This window comes from Cricetulus griseus (assembly GCF_003668045.3).
Source record: "Cricetulus griseus strain 17A/GY chromosome 1 unlocalized genomic scaffold, alternate assembly CriGri-PICRH-1.0 chr1_0, whole genome shotgun sequence".
Classification (NCBI taxonomy): Eukaryota; Metazoa; Chordata; class Mammalia; order Rodentia; family Cricetidae; genus Cricetulus; species Cricetulus griseus.
In genome coordinates, this window is record NW_023276806.1 from 1,873,300 (window position 1) to 1,888,288 (window position 14,989).

The window sequence follows — 14,989 nt, forward strand, 5'->3', positions numbered from 1 at the left end:
TGAGAGAAGTGGACCTACTTGTTGGCACAGAGATGATCCAGAGGGTTATGGACGCTCTCTCTCTCTCTGTTTCCTTAGTTGTGATGTGTAAATAACATGAAAGCAACAATTTAAGGCAGTGTGATGATTGCCCTTTAAAGAGTCAGTAGCCATTCTCTCTCCTAGAGAGAATTGAGTGGAACATCCCTACCCTATGAGAGGTGGCCTAGATTCTATGGCATCACGGAGTGCCACAGCTGGACACCCAGGACACTTAGGGGAGAAATGCACTGAAGCTTCCATAATAGAGATGCAGAGGAAATGGCCTGGGTACCAGGCTGTGCTGCTTTGGGAAGCATTCTTAGGTGATGTGTGATCAGACACAGACATCTGCTTTCTTCCTGTTTACAGCCAGAAGAGTCAGATGGCCATCCAATCAGAAAAGTCCCATCCTCTGTGTACAACCTGAAGAGTCAAGGGATAAGAAACACGGAAAATGTGACCAGACACCCACACAGGACTCCCACCTCCTATGGTGCACCCGTGATCAGGTATTGACCTTGCCCTTCTGTTCTAGAGGCTGCCCTGCCTCCCTACTCAGTAAAACGCTGCTTTGAAATGTCATCTGTTCCTCAGTCTAGATGCCTACTCATGCCCAAAGAAGTTTTATTAAGTAAACATTTCCATCTTTTCCCTTTCTCACTGGGATGTAAGCACCAAGACGCTGCAGACCCTGACTTGCTAACTAGTGCACATCATTGTCTGAAAGAAAGTCTAATATGTTACAGCCATTAAAAGACTGTCAAGTGAGTAAGTGGAGACAGTGGTGGAGCAGTTAGTCACTGCAGCTAGAATCCGACTCCGTTACTTAAGAGACAATGGGTGATGTTGGCTTTTAAATATGACTTCATAGAGCCTTGGTTTCATCTGGAATGTGGTAGATATCTGACCTTAGGTGATACAAGAATTATGCATTTCTTTCTTCCTTTGTCATTTCCCTTCCTCCTTCCCTCTTTCTGTTCCATCATTTGTCTTTCTTTCCTCCTTCCTTGCCCTCTCCTCTTCTCTCCCCTCGAATTTGGCATCTATATCTGTCACCATATCTATCTCTGTGTCCACCTCTGTCTCCAGGTCCACTTCTATCTCCATGTTTAGTTAATCTCTATCCCCATGCCTATGTCTAGTTTTGTTTCTACATCCCCGGATGTCTCCATTTCTCTTCCTCTGAAAAGCACGTTGACACTGAAACAAACCTGAATCCTAACCCTTTCCCCATTTCAGATTCCTCAAAATGGCATGTGAGAACTGTCAAAACTTAGCCTCAAATCTTCTTTTACAGTCGTTCTGTTTCTACTCTTGACCCCATCTGTATTCAGACACATTCTGTTTACATTGACATGATGTTACTTTCAACCTCTGCCTCAACCTGACTTTATTATTACAGGAAATCCTTGTCCAGGAAGATGAAGTGGAAAAAAAGCCCTTCTATTTATTTCAGAGCCTCCTAAATTTTTATGTGAAAAATCAATTTGTTCTCATTAAATGCATGGCATCCTCTCAGAACAATAGATCACCCCACTGGGCTCATGAAAGGGTCGTTTGCTCTTTTAAGACTTCTTCAAGTGCCTGCCCTCACTGTGCCCATTAACCCTGTGCCGCTAAAGTATGAGCTTCCTTCAGAACCAAGCACATCATTTGGGTGAGCAGCATGGCAGGCATTAAACATGCCCCCAAACTTTGAAATGCTGCTTCCTGAAAGAACACAGAAGAAACACGTCAGAACATTTGCAAGGAGTTTTTGGACATGACCCTAAGACCACAGGAAGCAAAGACAAAAATAGAAAAAAAATTAACTTTCATCAAATTACAAAGTGTCCGCACTCATGAGAACCAACAGGATGAGGAGACAACCCTAAAGAACTAGAGAAGGTATTTGCAGCACATTCATCTGCTGAGGGCTTGTGTCTAGCATCTATAAGAACACTGAGAACTCAACGTCAGTAACAGCAACAGCAGTGGCAATAGTCTGATGGAGCAGGCAGTAGGTCTAAACAGACATCTCTCCAAAGTAAACACTCATGTAGCCGGCAGGCATCTGGAAACAAAGCTGGGGCTCTCCGGTGATCAGAGAAATGGAATCAGAACCACAGTGACATGTTACTACAATCTAGTAAGAATGGCTTCAGAAAGACTGAAGATGGTGCTGCCAAGGATGTAGTAGGGGCTAGAAAGTGGCTCAGGCATCATTGACAGTGTAATCTAAAAATGTTGATTTTAAAGAAGTTTATGGTTGAGCAGTGGTTACTGAAGGGTGGGGAGAGTGGGGACAGGGCAGGATAGGCAATGGCTGACCAATGGATTCCAAGCTACAGTGGGCAGCAATAAGAAGCCCCGTTGTGTATCTGTGCAGCAGGTGGCTGTGGACAGCGGAAATGCATTGTCTGAGCATTTCACAGAACCAGAAGAATAGGATTTTAAGTGTTTTCTTCTTAACCATGAAACAATGATAACTACTTGAAGGGACAGACATATTCAACCAGGCTTTAATATTTCTGATATGTGTAATGTGGAATTTGCATGTATGTATAAAGATTAAATGATTTTTTTTTTAGAATGAAAGGTAAACACGAGAAGGACTGCACTCATTTTCACAGGAACTTACCTTGTTCCAATGTTATTTTTATCTTAAGAAATCTTTAGAAACGTCGGCATCTGAAACAGAACCTGAGCTGTCACAGTGGGGCTCTGTAGACGCATCCAACCAGTTAGAAGACCCCTTCTCACTTAGTTTCCCTCAAGCAAGATGATAAGGCTTTTGTCTTCTTCTGGAGAATTGTGCCTTCTCCAGCATTGATCTGGATATAAATGTTGTCAGTTTCAAGATCTGAGACAAAGGCAAGAATCTGGTTTGTCCTAAGCAGGAATGGCAGAAGGACCAAGCTTAATAGGGTTGTGGATCCACTGCACCGTGACAGCTTTTAAACACGGTGCCTGATTGTAGTTATGTGCTACTTTAACAGTGTTAGCCTCCCTCGAACACTGTGCCCTTCTTCTGAATAGCTGCAATCACTCCAGTACTGAGGTTGTTATGGGTAGATTTAGACTATAGCTATTGAACTTTTTATGCCATCAACTAAAATCCAGATGCCCCATGAAAGTGTCAGGGCTCACAGCCAACAGCTGTTGATAGGGACTGAATGACTGCAGCACTCAAGTGTTTCCTAGGTGGTAATATCCAGAGACACCAATGAAGGTGCTGAAGAGAAACACTAGGGAAAACCACAGGGGTACTTAGGCAACAGCAAGCTAGACTGACACGACCAGAACTTCTTTGCAGGAGTTGCAAGGTGCATGCCCTGGGACTCAGTTTCCAATCACCATGCATCATTGGAGCTTCCCAGTGTGTTTAATACTTAACAGCGAGCCCAGCTGTTTTCATTCCTCCTTTGTCTTTTACAAGTAAAAAGCAAAATCCCAGTCAGGTGATGGTGGCACATGCCTTTAATCCCAGCATTCAGGAGGCAGAGGCAGGCGGATCTCTGTGAGTTTGAGGCCAGCCTGGTCTACTACACAGAGAAACTCGGTCTTGAAAAAGAAAAAAAAAGAAAGAAAAGGAAAAAAATCAAAATCCCTTTATTTCAGTGTAAGCAAATGATCTCTCTATATCCTAGCAGCAATGGGCTCAATGTGTTATTTGTGTCAAGTCCCAGAGATCTGATCCCTGTGTGGTTTATGTCAGTCATATTCTCTAGGAGCATGGTAGTAATCATGAAGTTGATTATAATTTCTATTTTAATATGTGTGACTCTTGTAAGCCCTAGACAATCCTGTGAGGTTGCATCAGGTCCATTTTACAGAGATGATGGTGTCCAACCAGAAGGCATGACGCTCCATGGGTCACACAGTAGTAAATCACGGAACCACAGCCAGAACCCCAAACTCCTGTCTCCCAGAAACACTCCCCTTGTCCTACAATTCCCAGATCCCCACTAATATATTTAAAATAATTACAGAAGAGATGTTACAGACCCCTCAGATAGAATCTGACCAATGTTCATCTTGAGGAAAGTGAACTAATCTACCATTAATTTTAATTGTGTCCTCCATCTGAGAACAGCAACCATGAAAACAGAAATTAAAAGACGGAGCTCAAGATTTATTTTCTTGTCTTTGTCGCAACCTCGGAAGCCTCAGGAAGCCTGTAGCAAATCCTCCTCTGGGGGATGGCTTTGATTTTCTTGTGTCAGAGCATGAAAGACAAACCTTAGAATGCATTCTTAATCACAGTGGGCTCCAACTCAAGCCTTTCTTGGTGGATGTTCCCATACTTTGCAAACAGACTGTCTGGGCAAAAATGTGCTCACACATGACACAAAAGACAATAACAGAAGTCTACAGGTTCCAAGTACAAATGTGCAAAAGGTATGATACAGAATGCTTGTTTTACATGTAATTTAAAAATTACTGTTTCTATCCATCATACATCCACATTATGTGGGTGAACACAGGCTCCGTGGGCGCTCATGCAGGTGTTACTTGCCCGAGTCTGAACTGGCATAGAGGTCTGTGTGAGTCCGGAGTTGAGCTTTTGTTCCTGCTGCTCTGTTGTTATGTCTTTGAGCTTTGGAGGGAGAAAGAGATGAAGAAGGGTCCTGTGGAGAGGAGGGAGGCAAAGGAATAGAAAGACAGAGCTTGGTAGGAGAAGAGTTTAGGCTTGCGGGTATCACTTGAAGAGAGGCAGACATGGTTCTGATCCAGATCTGTCCTGAAGGTCAGGGCTTTGAGATCCCACCTGACTTTACCTCATCCGCCCGCTGAGCTAACTTACCACAGTTTTCTAGACAGGTTCTGTGAGTCCCAGAGACTGAGGTAGCATGGTTTTTACACTCTTGGATGTCTCCTATGCCCACATATCCCAAACTGAAGTTATGGCTTTTTCCCCCCCACCACTTACTCCCAGACTTTCAGATGAAGACAAATTGAGAAATGAAATAGTTAAGTGGAAAATGGAAACAGAGTATCACTGCTGTGCCCACCAGGAGTCCAGACTGTTAGAGTCTTTCTTCCCCCTCACACTCATAGCAGGGCGGAACATGAAGACTCTGGTGCCTCTATTCAAAAGCTCTCGTATTTCTGGCCAGAGTAATGGCTGTGCTTTATTTCGGGAAGCCACGGGCTCAGCAGGGAGGAGGTTTGGGAATCTCTATGCCTTCCTATCTACATCTGTCACCGTCCTCCTGAGTCCTCCCCTAACCCTGACCCTGAGACCTATGAGTCCTGCCCTAACCCCTCACGGGGTTTCAGCCTAGTGTGGCCTTCCTCTCATTCTCCTGGGATGTTCTATTACTATTTTTGCCATGGGAGCTATGACTTCCCAACTCTGTAGACTGTTTCTCACCTGATTCAGTCAGTTGCTCCTCCACGTTTTAGCTTCCAATCGTTAAAGGAAAGTGTGAGCATTCAGAAAACTACTTTCTTCTTCAAACCTGGCTCTCAAGACCCCTGCTCTAAATGTACCACATGGTCTAGTTTAAAAACAAACCCGAGCAATGCGTCCTTTGTTCGAGGGGTAGGGACTGTACTTTCCCTGAAGGAAATAAACATTACTGTTTTAATGTGTGAGAGGTTACAGGTCTGTGCTCAGAAGGGGCGGAGAAGAGACCAGATAGTATCAGTAACAATGTTATAGCCACAGAACCTACTTCTCTCTTAAGATTCGTGAGGCCAGGAGACAAACGGGTGTCACCCAACACTGTTGAGTTACAATACTATGTGAGTGAAATGGGGGAGGGGTGAACCGCACAGTAGGGCATGAAGAATGTTACCTGCCAGAGTGCATTAGTAAATTAAATGAAACAACGAAGAAAATGTGCACCTTTACAACTCAGTCTAGGCTCCTAATAAGTTTGTCTCAAGAAATCAGAGACCAAGGAAGTGAGTGTCTTCTGCCAGCAGGGAGAGTAACTGTGCAGGAAGATGTGAGATACAGGGAAACTGGACTGAGGCACTGAGACCTCAGGGCTCTGAGGTCCTGTGAGACAAGAATAGAATTGCTGAGATGGGTTTGACCCAGCATGGAGATGTGTGCTGGGTCCCTGGGGTACTGGGGGGGGGGGATGACAAACAAGGAAGCACATCATTTAGGGGTATTCGCTCAGAGAGAGGCGCTTTCTGTGATGAGTTGGCAGGCTGCATGCAGGTCTGGGTGGGGGATTACTTCCCAGAGAACCAGCCACAGGCAAGGTTGCAGGGTGGTGTGGCTGAGGCTGGAAGGTGGTGAGGACCCCACAGTAGCAGCCAAGTCCTCCAGGATTGTTGAAGTAGAGGACTGGGCTGACAGATTTGGGGCCGAGAGGAAATGCAGGGAAAATTGGAATTCCCCCATAATGAAGTCCAGCCAGAGGCCATCAAGATACCATATACTGGGAATTGTCTCCAGGGCTGGGAGACTTCAGCAAGCCAAGGTCATATATGGAGGTTAATTGCTCCATCCCAGCAAACATCTCTTTTCTTGGACAATTTAGAGGAACAAGGAGGATTCCCGTGAGAGGGAAATGCTACACAAACTGTCTAAGAAATGTTGAGTTCCAAACCTGGGACAAATGGCTGCGGTGCCTGTTTAACATATCAAAGTGAACCTGGCTGCCAGGTGCTCACAAGTTTCTGCACTCCCTGCCTGTTACAGATCATGGTTGGCATACCCCACGCTCTACTCTGAACTCTCCAGCCCAGGGGCTGGGCTTCTCTTTCCCCAGAGGGTCTTCCCAATATAATCCAGTGTAAGGAGCTTGTAACCAGGCAGGCAAAGGCCTGGCTGGAGGGAGATTAAGACAAAGGTTACAATTGGACAGGCAAAGGCCTGGCTGAAGAAAGATTAAAAGAAAGGGAGCAAAGGCCTACTATGCGGCCATTATAGATAAGAGTGAGAATGTGTGGAGTGTGGCAAAGTGTGATTAGCAAGATTTAGCAAACTATTTAAGGACCAACCAGCTCAGATCTGGGAACTTTAGAGTGTAGCACGACTCTGTCCTGGAGCTCTCCTCCGATAACCTGAAACAACCAGTCCATCAAGCTGAGTGCTGCCTGTTGCGAACGGGATACCACCACAGCGGTCCTTCAGGAGACTGAATCCAGAGGAACAGCCTGAATCCAGAGGAACAGAAGTCAGGAGCATGAACCTGGGGGGCCACTGCAAGAGAGGTACCCCTGCTGTGAGCCTATTTTCTGTGGTTCTTAGGATTGTTTGCTTATGCTTTTGTGTTACTTTGACGTAAGTGTGAAGTAAAACTTACATACTCAAAACCAACTCCATGAGTTTGTCATTCTCCCTAGGTCAAAACCTGGAAAGGGCTGGAGATATCCAGACACTTTGGTTACCTGCCCCTTTTGTAACCTTGGCCTCCTGGCTGCTGCACCTTGTTCCCCTCTCCCTTTCCCTCCCCCTCCCCTCCCCTCCCCCCCTCCCCACATGGCCCAGCTCAGCATGATCATGTTCACTTGGGACTCTCCCAGATGTCCCTGCCCTCTGGCTGTGCTCTCCTACGTATTTATATCAACTTTCTCCTCCACCGTACCCAGGAGCAGGCAAGTCCACCCCCTCTCTCTCTCTCTCTCTCTCTCTCTCTCTCTCTCTTGCTTTCATTGAAGCAACAACTCTTTGTGTTCGCTGGAGTCAGGAGAAAATGTCCTAGACTTTATTAACAACAAGGAGATAGTTGGAAAGTACTGTAATTGTGATGGTCTGGATCTGGAAACATACTTCTGAGTGTCCACAAGGGTGTTTTGAGCTGAAGAGGGAAGCTCCATTCTAAGTGTGGGAAGTACCGTCCCTTGGAGTGGAATCCCACACTGAGTAAAAAGGACAAGCAAGCAGAACACCACTGTTTGTCTATCTAGGCATGGGGGGGCCGCCAAGGCTGGCTTCTGACACCTCACTGGGAAATGAGGCCATTGGAAACCCGACTGTGCAGCTCACAGGCCTCTCCAGCCGGTTTGCAAGAGGGGAGTGGAAAAGTTTGAGCCTGCAAACTAGAGAAGCCACCAAACACTGTTAAGACAGCTTAATAGGCCACTCTCTGGGGGATTGGAAGACTGGGGTGCTTAAAAAAAAACAGACAACACAAACAAAACAAAACAAAACCCACTGATAGCATATGAGGCTTAGCTCATGAGGTTTCAGAGGGGACTATAAGGACTTTACCAAAAACTAGCTGAAGGCTATTCATGTTACGTTTGACAGAGAACTTTGCTATATTCTGCCCATGTTTTTGTTTTGTTTTGTTTGTTTTCTGCCCATGTTTTGAGAACTTGAGTAATGGGATAATTTGTTTGGTGGAGGAATTTCAAGACAGGATAGCATTCATGCTGTGGCACAGTTACCCACCCACTGCTATCCGAGTCTGCAGTGGTAGAGAATACTGAGAGGAACAACAACAACAACAACACCCGCCCCCAACAACAACATCAAAAGAAAATGAGCAGTTTGATGAAGAAAGAGCAAAAGGTAGCTTAAAAATTCAGACGAAGCTATAGTAGTAAATTACCAATACGGAGTCAGGTAGAAATATAAGGGTATTTAATAGGGAAAAGCCTTACTTACAGAGCAAACCAGCCAGCTGGTGGTAGTCTGTACAGCAAGAAGCAAAGAGAAACCAAAACCGAAACGCAGTCCCCCTACTCACTCTGACCACACCCTCACAAGCCCTCAGGTACTCCTGTAGCCAGCCCCTAAGAAGGCGTGGCTACAGCTTCCCCTACAATTCCCCTTTTAGTCTAAAAGAGGATTAAAACTTAACAGTATAAAGGTAAAATATAAGAAGATAACTATCTATTTTAACTAAACCCTAAAGTCATCTGAAAGAGGTGTCCAAGCCTGAACACCTCCTTCCAAACCGAACCATAAACAATAGGAAGCTATTCCTAACAAGGTATATACACTATCCTAAGTGACAACAATGGGGAAAGGGGGCGTAGCATTTTCCAAGTTACTTCCTGCTGAAATGGGACGATGATAGTCATGTGGGGTCCTGTAGAAAGAAAATGTTAGTATCCAGTCCATGTTAGATGGGATTCACTTGATTGAAGATCTCGCTTGAAATCCTCAACTTGATTGAAGTCAGTACCCGAACCTCTGGCCAGAGTGTCAGCTGAAATGGAGCAAGTTGGATCCAGTGCAGTCGAGGAGGTGTGGCCCATTTTCTTTCCAGGGTGTCCAGGGATTGCTGTCAGGCAGGTCTTCATTGGCTGTGTGGGACTCAAACATGAACAGTTAGCAGAGAAATGTTTGCTTGTGTATGTACACATGCTGAGGAATGCAACCATGAGAGCATAACAATTATGAAAGGGTGTACACCTTGAGAGAAAGATCCAAGAAAAGACAAAGACAGTCCCCAAATTCTTCTTTTATTCTGTATTACATCAATTGGCTTCTTGATACAACACAGAAACACTAAAGCTTAGTTAAATAACGTGCTTGGATTTTAGAGGAGGAAAGCCAAATCCACCTCTAAATCCAGCATTGGTTTAATTGAATAGGGACTAGGAAATAAAGAGAAATAGAGTTTTTTGAGAGACAGCTGTAAAGTTTACCGTATGGCACATTCCTTCTATTTGATGGTTATAGCTACCTTTTCTTCTTAAGTATCTACCCATGCAGTGTCCTTTGCCTTCTGAAGATGAGTTTTCCTGTGAAGATAAAAGCAAAACACTTCCCTTTCCTTTGGGAGGTTTCTATTTAGTTTATAAGATATACCTTAGTAGAATACCTGTCATTTGTCCTCGTCGAGAGATTTTTCCTTTTCCAGTCGAATCTTGATCAACTTTGATGGTATCCAAAGTTTTTCTTCTGTAGAAACCAATGCAAAACCCCTACCCCAACGTAATACATGTCCTGGTTTCCATGCAGAGGTTAGTACATCTTTGAAGTATACTGGCTGATTGAGTTCAGCAGTTTTTTCCGTGGTCCAGTGTCTTTCTGCAGCTGTTTGTCCTTTTTCATTGGCATTAAGAAAGTTTAGTGTTAATAAAGCATTATGCAACCTATGTTTGGGGGGTTTAGTCTTCCAAGCTTGTTTGTTGAGCATCTCCTTAAGTGTTCTATTAGATTGCTCAACCACTGCTTGTCCTGTAGGATTGTGTGGTATACCAGTAACATGCTTTATGTTATAATATTTGAAAAATTGTTCCAATTTCGTAGAGACATATGCTGGAGCATTGTCAGTTTTTATTTGTGCAGGTATACCCATAACTGCCATCACCTCTAGCAGGTGTATAATAACAGAATCAGCTTTTTCAGAGTTAAGAGCAGTAGCCCATTGGAACCCTGAGAATGTGTCTATGGTATGATGCACATATTTCAAATTTCCAAACTCTGCAAAGTGAAAGACATCCATCTGCCAAACCTCATTTCTCCGAATGCCCTTAGGATTACAACCTGCTGGCAATGGAGTTTGATTATAAAAGGAACAAGTAGGACAGTTTTTCACTATCTCCTTGGCTTGTTGCCAAGTGATAGAGAAGTCCTTTTTCAAACCTTTGCTATTTACATGATGTTTCTTATGAAATTCTGAGGCTTCTAGCACACTTCCAATTAATAAACGATCAATCTCATCATTGCCTTGTGCTAGTGGGCCAGGCAGACCCGTATGGGATCTGATATGTGTAATATACATAGGATTACTTCTGTTTCTGATAGTTTCCTGTAATTGTAAAAACAGAGAAGTTAATTCTGTATTATCAGGAACAAATTCTGCAGTCTCAATATGTAACACGACTCTCTCTGCATACTGAGAATCAGTAACTATATTAAGAGGTTCTGTAAAATCCTTAAGTACCATGAGAATTGCATATAATTCTGCCTTCTGTACAGATGTATATGGACTTTGAACTACTTTACTTACCTCACCTGCTTTATAACCTGCCTTACCTGATTTGTTGGCATCAGTGTAGAAGGTAAGAACTCCAGAAATGGGAGTTTGTCTTACAATACGTGGAAGAATCCAGACTGTCTTTTTTATGAATTTAATTCTGTCAGTTTTGGGATAGTTGTTGCTAATTGTTCCCAAAAAGTCAGTAAGAGCTATTTGCCAATATTCATTATCTTTCCATAAGGAAGAAATTTCTTCATTAGTTAAAGGTACTATAATTTCTGCTGGATCTTTTCCAGTCAGCTGGCGAAGTCTTAATTTACCCTTTAAAATCAAATCAGAAATCTTTTCTATATATGTCTTTAACTTTTTATTCTGTTTATGTGGCAGAAATATCCATTCCAATATAGTGTCTTCCCTCTGCATCAGAATTCCAGAAGGGTATTCTCTGGATGGCAAGATAACCAGAATACAGTCTAAATTAAGGTTTATCCGATCTACATGTGCATTCAATATTCTGTTTTCTACCCATTGTAACTCTTTTTTTTGCCTCATCAGATAATATTCTAGGACTGTTTAGGTCCTTATCACCTTTAAGGGCCATTTTTAAATGCTTTAAGTCATGTCCTTCTACACCAATAATTGTCTGTAATTGAGAAATTTCCCCTAATAATTTCTGAAGAGAATTAAGAGTTTGATACCGATCTCTCCTAATTTGTACCTTTTGAGGTCTGATTCTCTGTAAGTCTATCTTGTAACCTAAATAGTTAATAGAATTTCCTCTTTGTATCTTTTCTGGTGCAATCTGTAATCCCCAACGAGGCAGAACTTCCTTCACCATTTCAAACATACGTTCCAAAGTTTCCTTATTAGAATCTGATAAAAGAATATCATCCATGTAATGATAAACAAGAGATTGTGAAAATTTCTTCCGAATTATTCCCAAAGGTTGCTGTACAAAGTGTTGACACAAAGTAGGGCTATTTAGCATTCCTTGTGGCAAAACCCTCCATTGATATCTCCTAACTGGCTGTGAATTATTAAGAGTTGGTACAGTAAATGCAAATTTTTCTCTATCATTTTCCTGTAACGGTATTGTGAAAAAACAGTCTTTTAGATCAATGACTATGATAGGCCATCCTTTAGGTATTAAGGAAGGTAATGGCATTCCAGGTTGCAGAGAGCCCATTGGTTGAATTACCTTATTTATGGCTCTCAGGTCTGTCAGCATTCTCCACTTACCTGACTTCTTTTTGATAACAAATACAGGAGAATTCCAAGGACTGGTAGATTCCTCTATATGTCCAGCATCTAGCTGTTCCTGTACTAACTTTTCTAAAGCCTCTAGCTTCTCAGAGGTCATAGGCCATTGTCCTACCCAAACTGGTTCATCTGTAAGCCACTTCAATGGCAGGGCCTTTGGCTCCTCTGAAGGTCCATCATTTGTACCTAGTTTCTGTACAGCATGGATGGTTGGTAACCGTTTTCCATAGCGTCTTACCAGATCTTTTTCATAATTTGTATCTGACACTGGAGGAATATTAATCTGAGTATTCCATTGCTGTAAGAGATCACGACCCCAGAGATTTATAGCTATATCTGCCACGTATGGTTTCAGTATCCCTTTCTGTCCTTCCGGTCCAATGCAGACCACTGAGTTAACACTCTGTCGAACTCTAGATAGAGTTCCAATTCCTAAAAATTGTACATTTGCCTCTCTAAGAGGCCATTTTTGAGGCCAAGACTTTTGAGTAATAATAGTTACATCCGCCCCAATGTCCACTAAGCCAGAAATAACTTTATTATCAATTTTTATTTTTAACTGAGGCCTTTTATCATTAATAGAAGCTTGTCAAAATATGCGTTTCTCATTTTGTCCATTCACACTTGATTCTTTTTCATTATTCAAACTACCATATAGAGCAATATCTTTTTTCACAATAGGCAAAGAACTATCTATTGTTCCTGTGAGAGATTGTCTTCCACTGCTATTGGGAATGACATGATATTTCTCGATGTGGGAGCCTTCTTGAGTCCCCCCTCGGGGTTTCCCGACCTTAAGGGGTTTCCTTGTATGTCCCTGGTCGATCTACATTCATTGGTCCAGTGTCTGCCCTTACCACATCTTCTACACAATCCAGAAGGCAGTGGCCTTCCATATGAGGCATTGTTAGAATTCATTTGTCTACAATTTCTCTTAGTATGTCCCATTTTACCACAGTGAAACATCTAGGTTCCTGGAGCCTTCGTGGTCTCCAAGGGAAGGCTCTTCCTACCCAAGGTTCTGGTTCATAGTAGTAGTAACCTCTAGCCTCTTCCCGGTAACCTATCCGCTATGTTGACCTCTGTAAGGTGCTTCTCCTTGCCAAGCCCTTACATCCTCACCTCTAGAACTTTTAATTTCCTGTTGCAGTTTTAAACCTTTGGAGATGGCTTCTCCTACCCAAGCTCCAGTATCTTGCACATTATAGTCAATGTTGGCTGCATACAAAACCCATTCTTCTAACGGAGCTGATCTGATCTTTAAAGGCAAAAGTATTCTTTTGCATATTGGGTTTGCATTTTCATAAGCTATTGTATATATAATTGATTGCCTTGTTTCTGGATCTGTTACCTGTAATTCTACTGCCCTAGTTAACCTTTGTAAAAGTTGTGGAACTGTTCTGTAGGTCCCTCTTCTATTCTGGTATAAGCTTCTAGGCGTTCTCCTGGCTCACGAACCTTATCCCAGGCATTTATGCTGCTTTCCTGCATAGGGACAGTATATTGTCATCATATTCAGCCTGAGCCTCTGGGTTAGCATAAATACCCTGACCAAGAAGCTTATCTAGAGGGGCCTCAAAACCTTCCTTTATGCCCTGACGCTCAAGGAGCTTTGCCTCTTCCCTTACCAATGCCTTCCATTGGATTTGGCATGAATTCTCAAGTACAGCTGCTACCAATGGTTCCCAATCTGTGGGTGTCACCCTGTTAAAGGTTGCCCATGAATAGCTGTTTTACATATGGGCTATGGAGACCATATGAGACATCTGATTCTTTAATATTCTTAAGATCCTTTAGCTGTATAGGTTGCCATTCATAAGCCATCCGTCCATGAGGGTGTTTTTTAGAAGCTGGCTTTTCTACCATGGTAGCTGGGTACACTAATGGTGTACGAGTAACAACCTTAGAAGAATAGTCACGATACCTGGGTGGAGTAGGTGCCTGGGATTGGAGTGATTCTGCTTCTGAGGCATCCCAATGATCTTTAAGCCTAGCAATGATATCCTTTTGAAAAGTTTCAATCTCCTTAATCATAAAAGATTCCAAGCATGTTAGTGAATCTGTGAATTGCTCTAACTGTTCATCTACATGTTTTTCTAGGTCTTTAATACGATCATCCTTAGGCAGCATCTGGATGGCATGGAAACTGCCTTCTAGGTATTGGAGTCTAGATTCGAGGTCATGATTTGCTGATTTTGAGTCCTCAGCAATCTACTGTATGGACCTATGTAATCTGTCAGCCCTGTACTGTAAATTATCTTCCAACCATTCAAATCTAGACTCAAATTTCTGATCTGCTACCTTGGATGCTTCAATAACTGATTGAATGGCATTGTCCAGTTCTTCAACCCTATGCTGGGTATTTTGCACCATTGCATCTATTTTGATGACCAGATCAAACCATAGCCTATCCGCCGAGTTTCTAGCTGGCTACAGATATTCTTTAGCTGGTTATGGTCTTCTGACAGCCTAGCCTCTAAGGCCTCAGACATGGAGGATCTCTCTGTGTTTATCTTATCATAAATACGCTGCATCTCGTCAGACAGTTCTGTCTTTAGTGTATTGGACACAGAGCCAAGCTTATCATCCAATTTCTGTTCCACTTGCTGCACAATTGTGGTCTGACCTAATCTGTTCTCCAAAACCTCATTGTGTAAAGCTGTTATTTCCTGCAAGCAGGTGGTGAGGTTATCTCTGTCCCTTTTCCTGAGTCCTCTGGCTAGTAATACTATTTGTACCAGCAAGCTAACTGCCATTACAGCATATAGGCCAGTAATTGGCAAATTAGCATCCTCCTCAAACAGTGAATTCACATAATAAGCAAAAATATTACCAATTTTAGCAAATGATAAATATTCCACCATAATTTTACCTGATTTCTA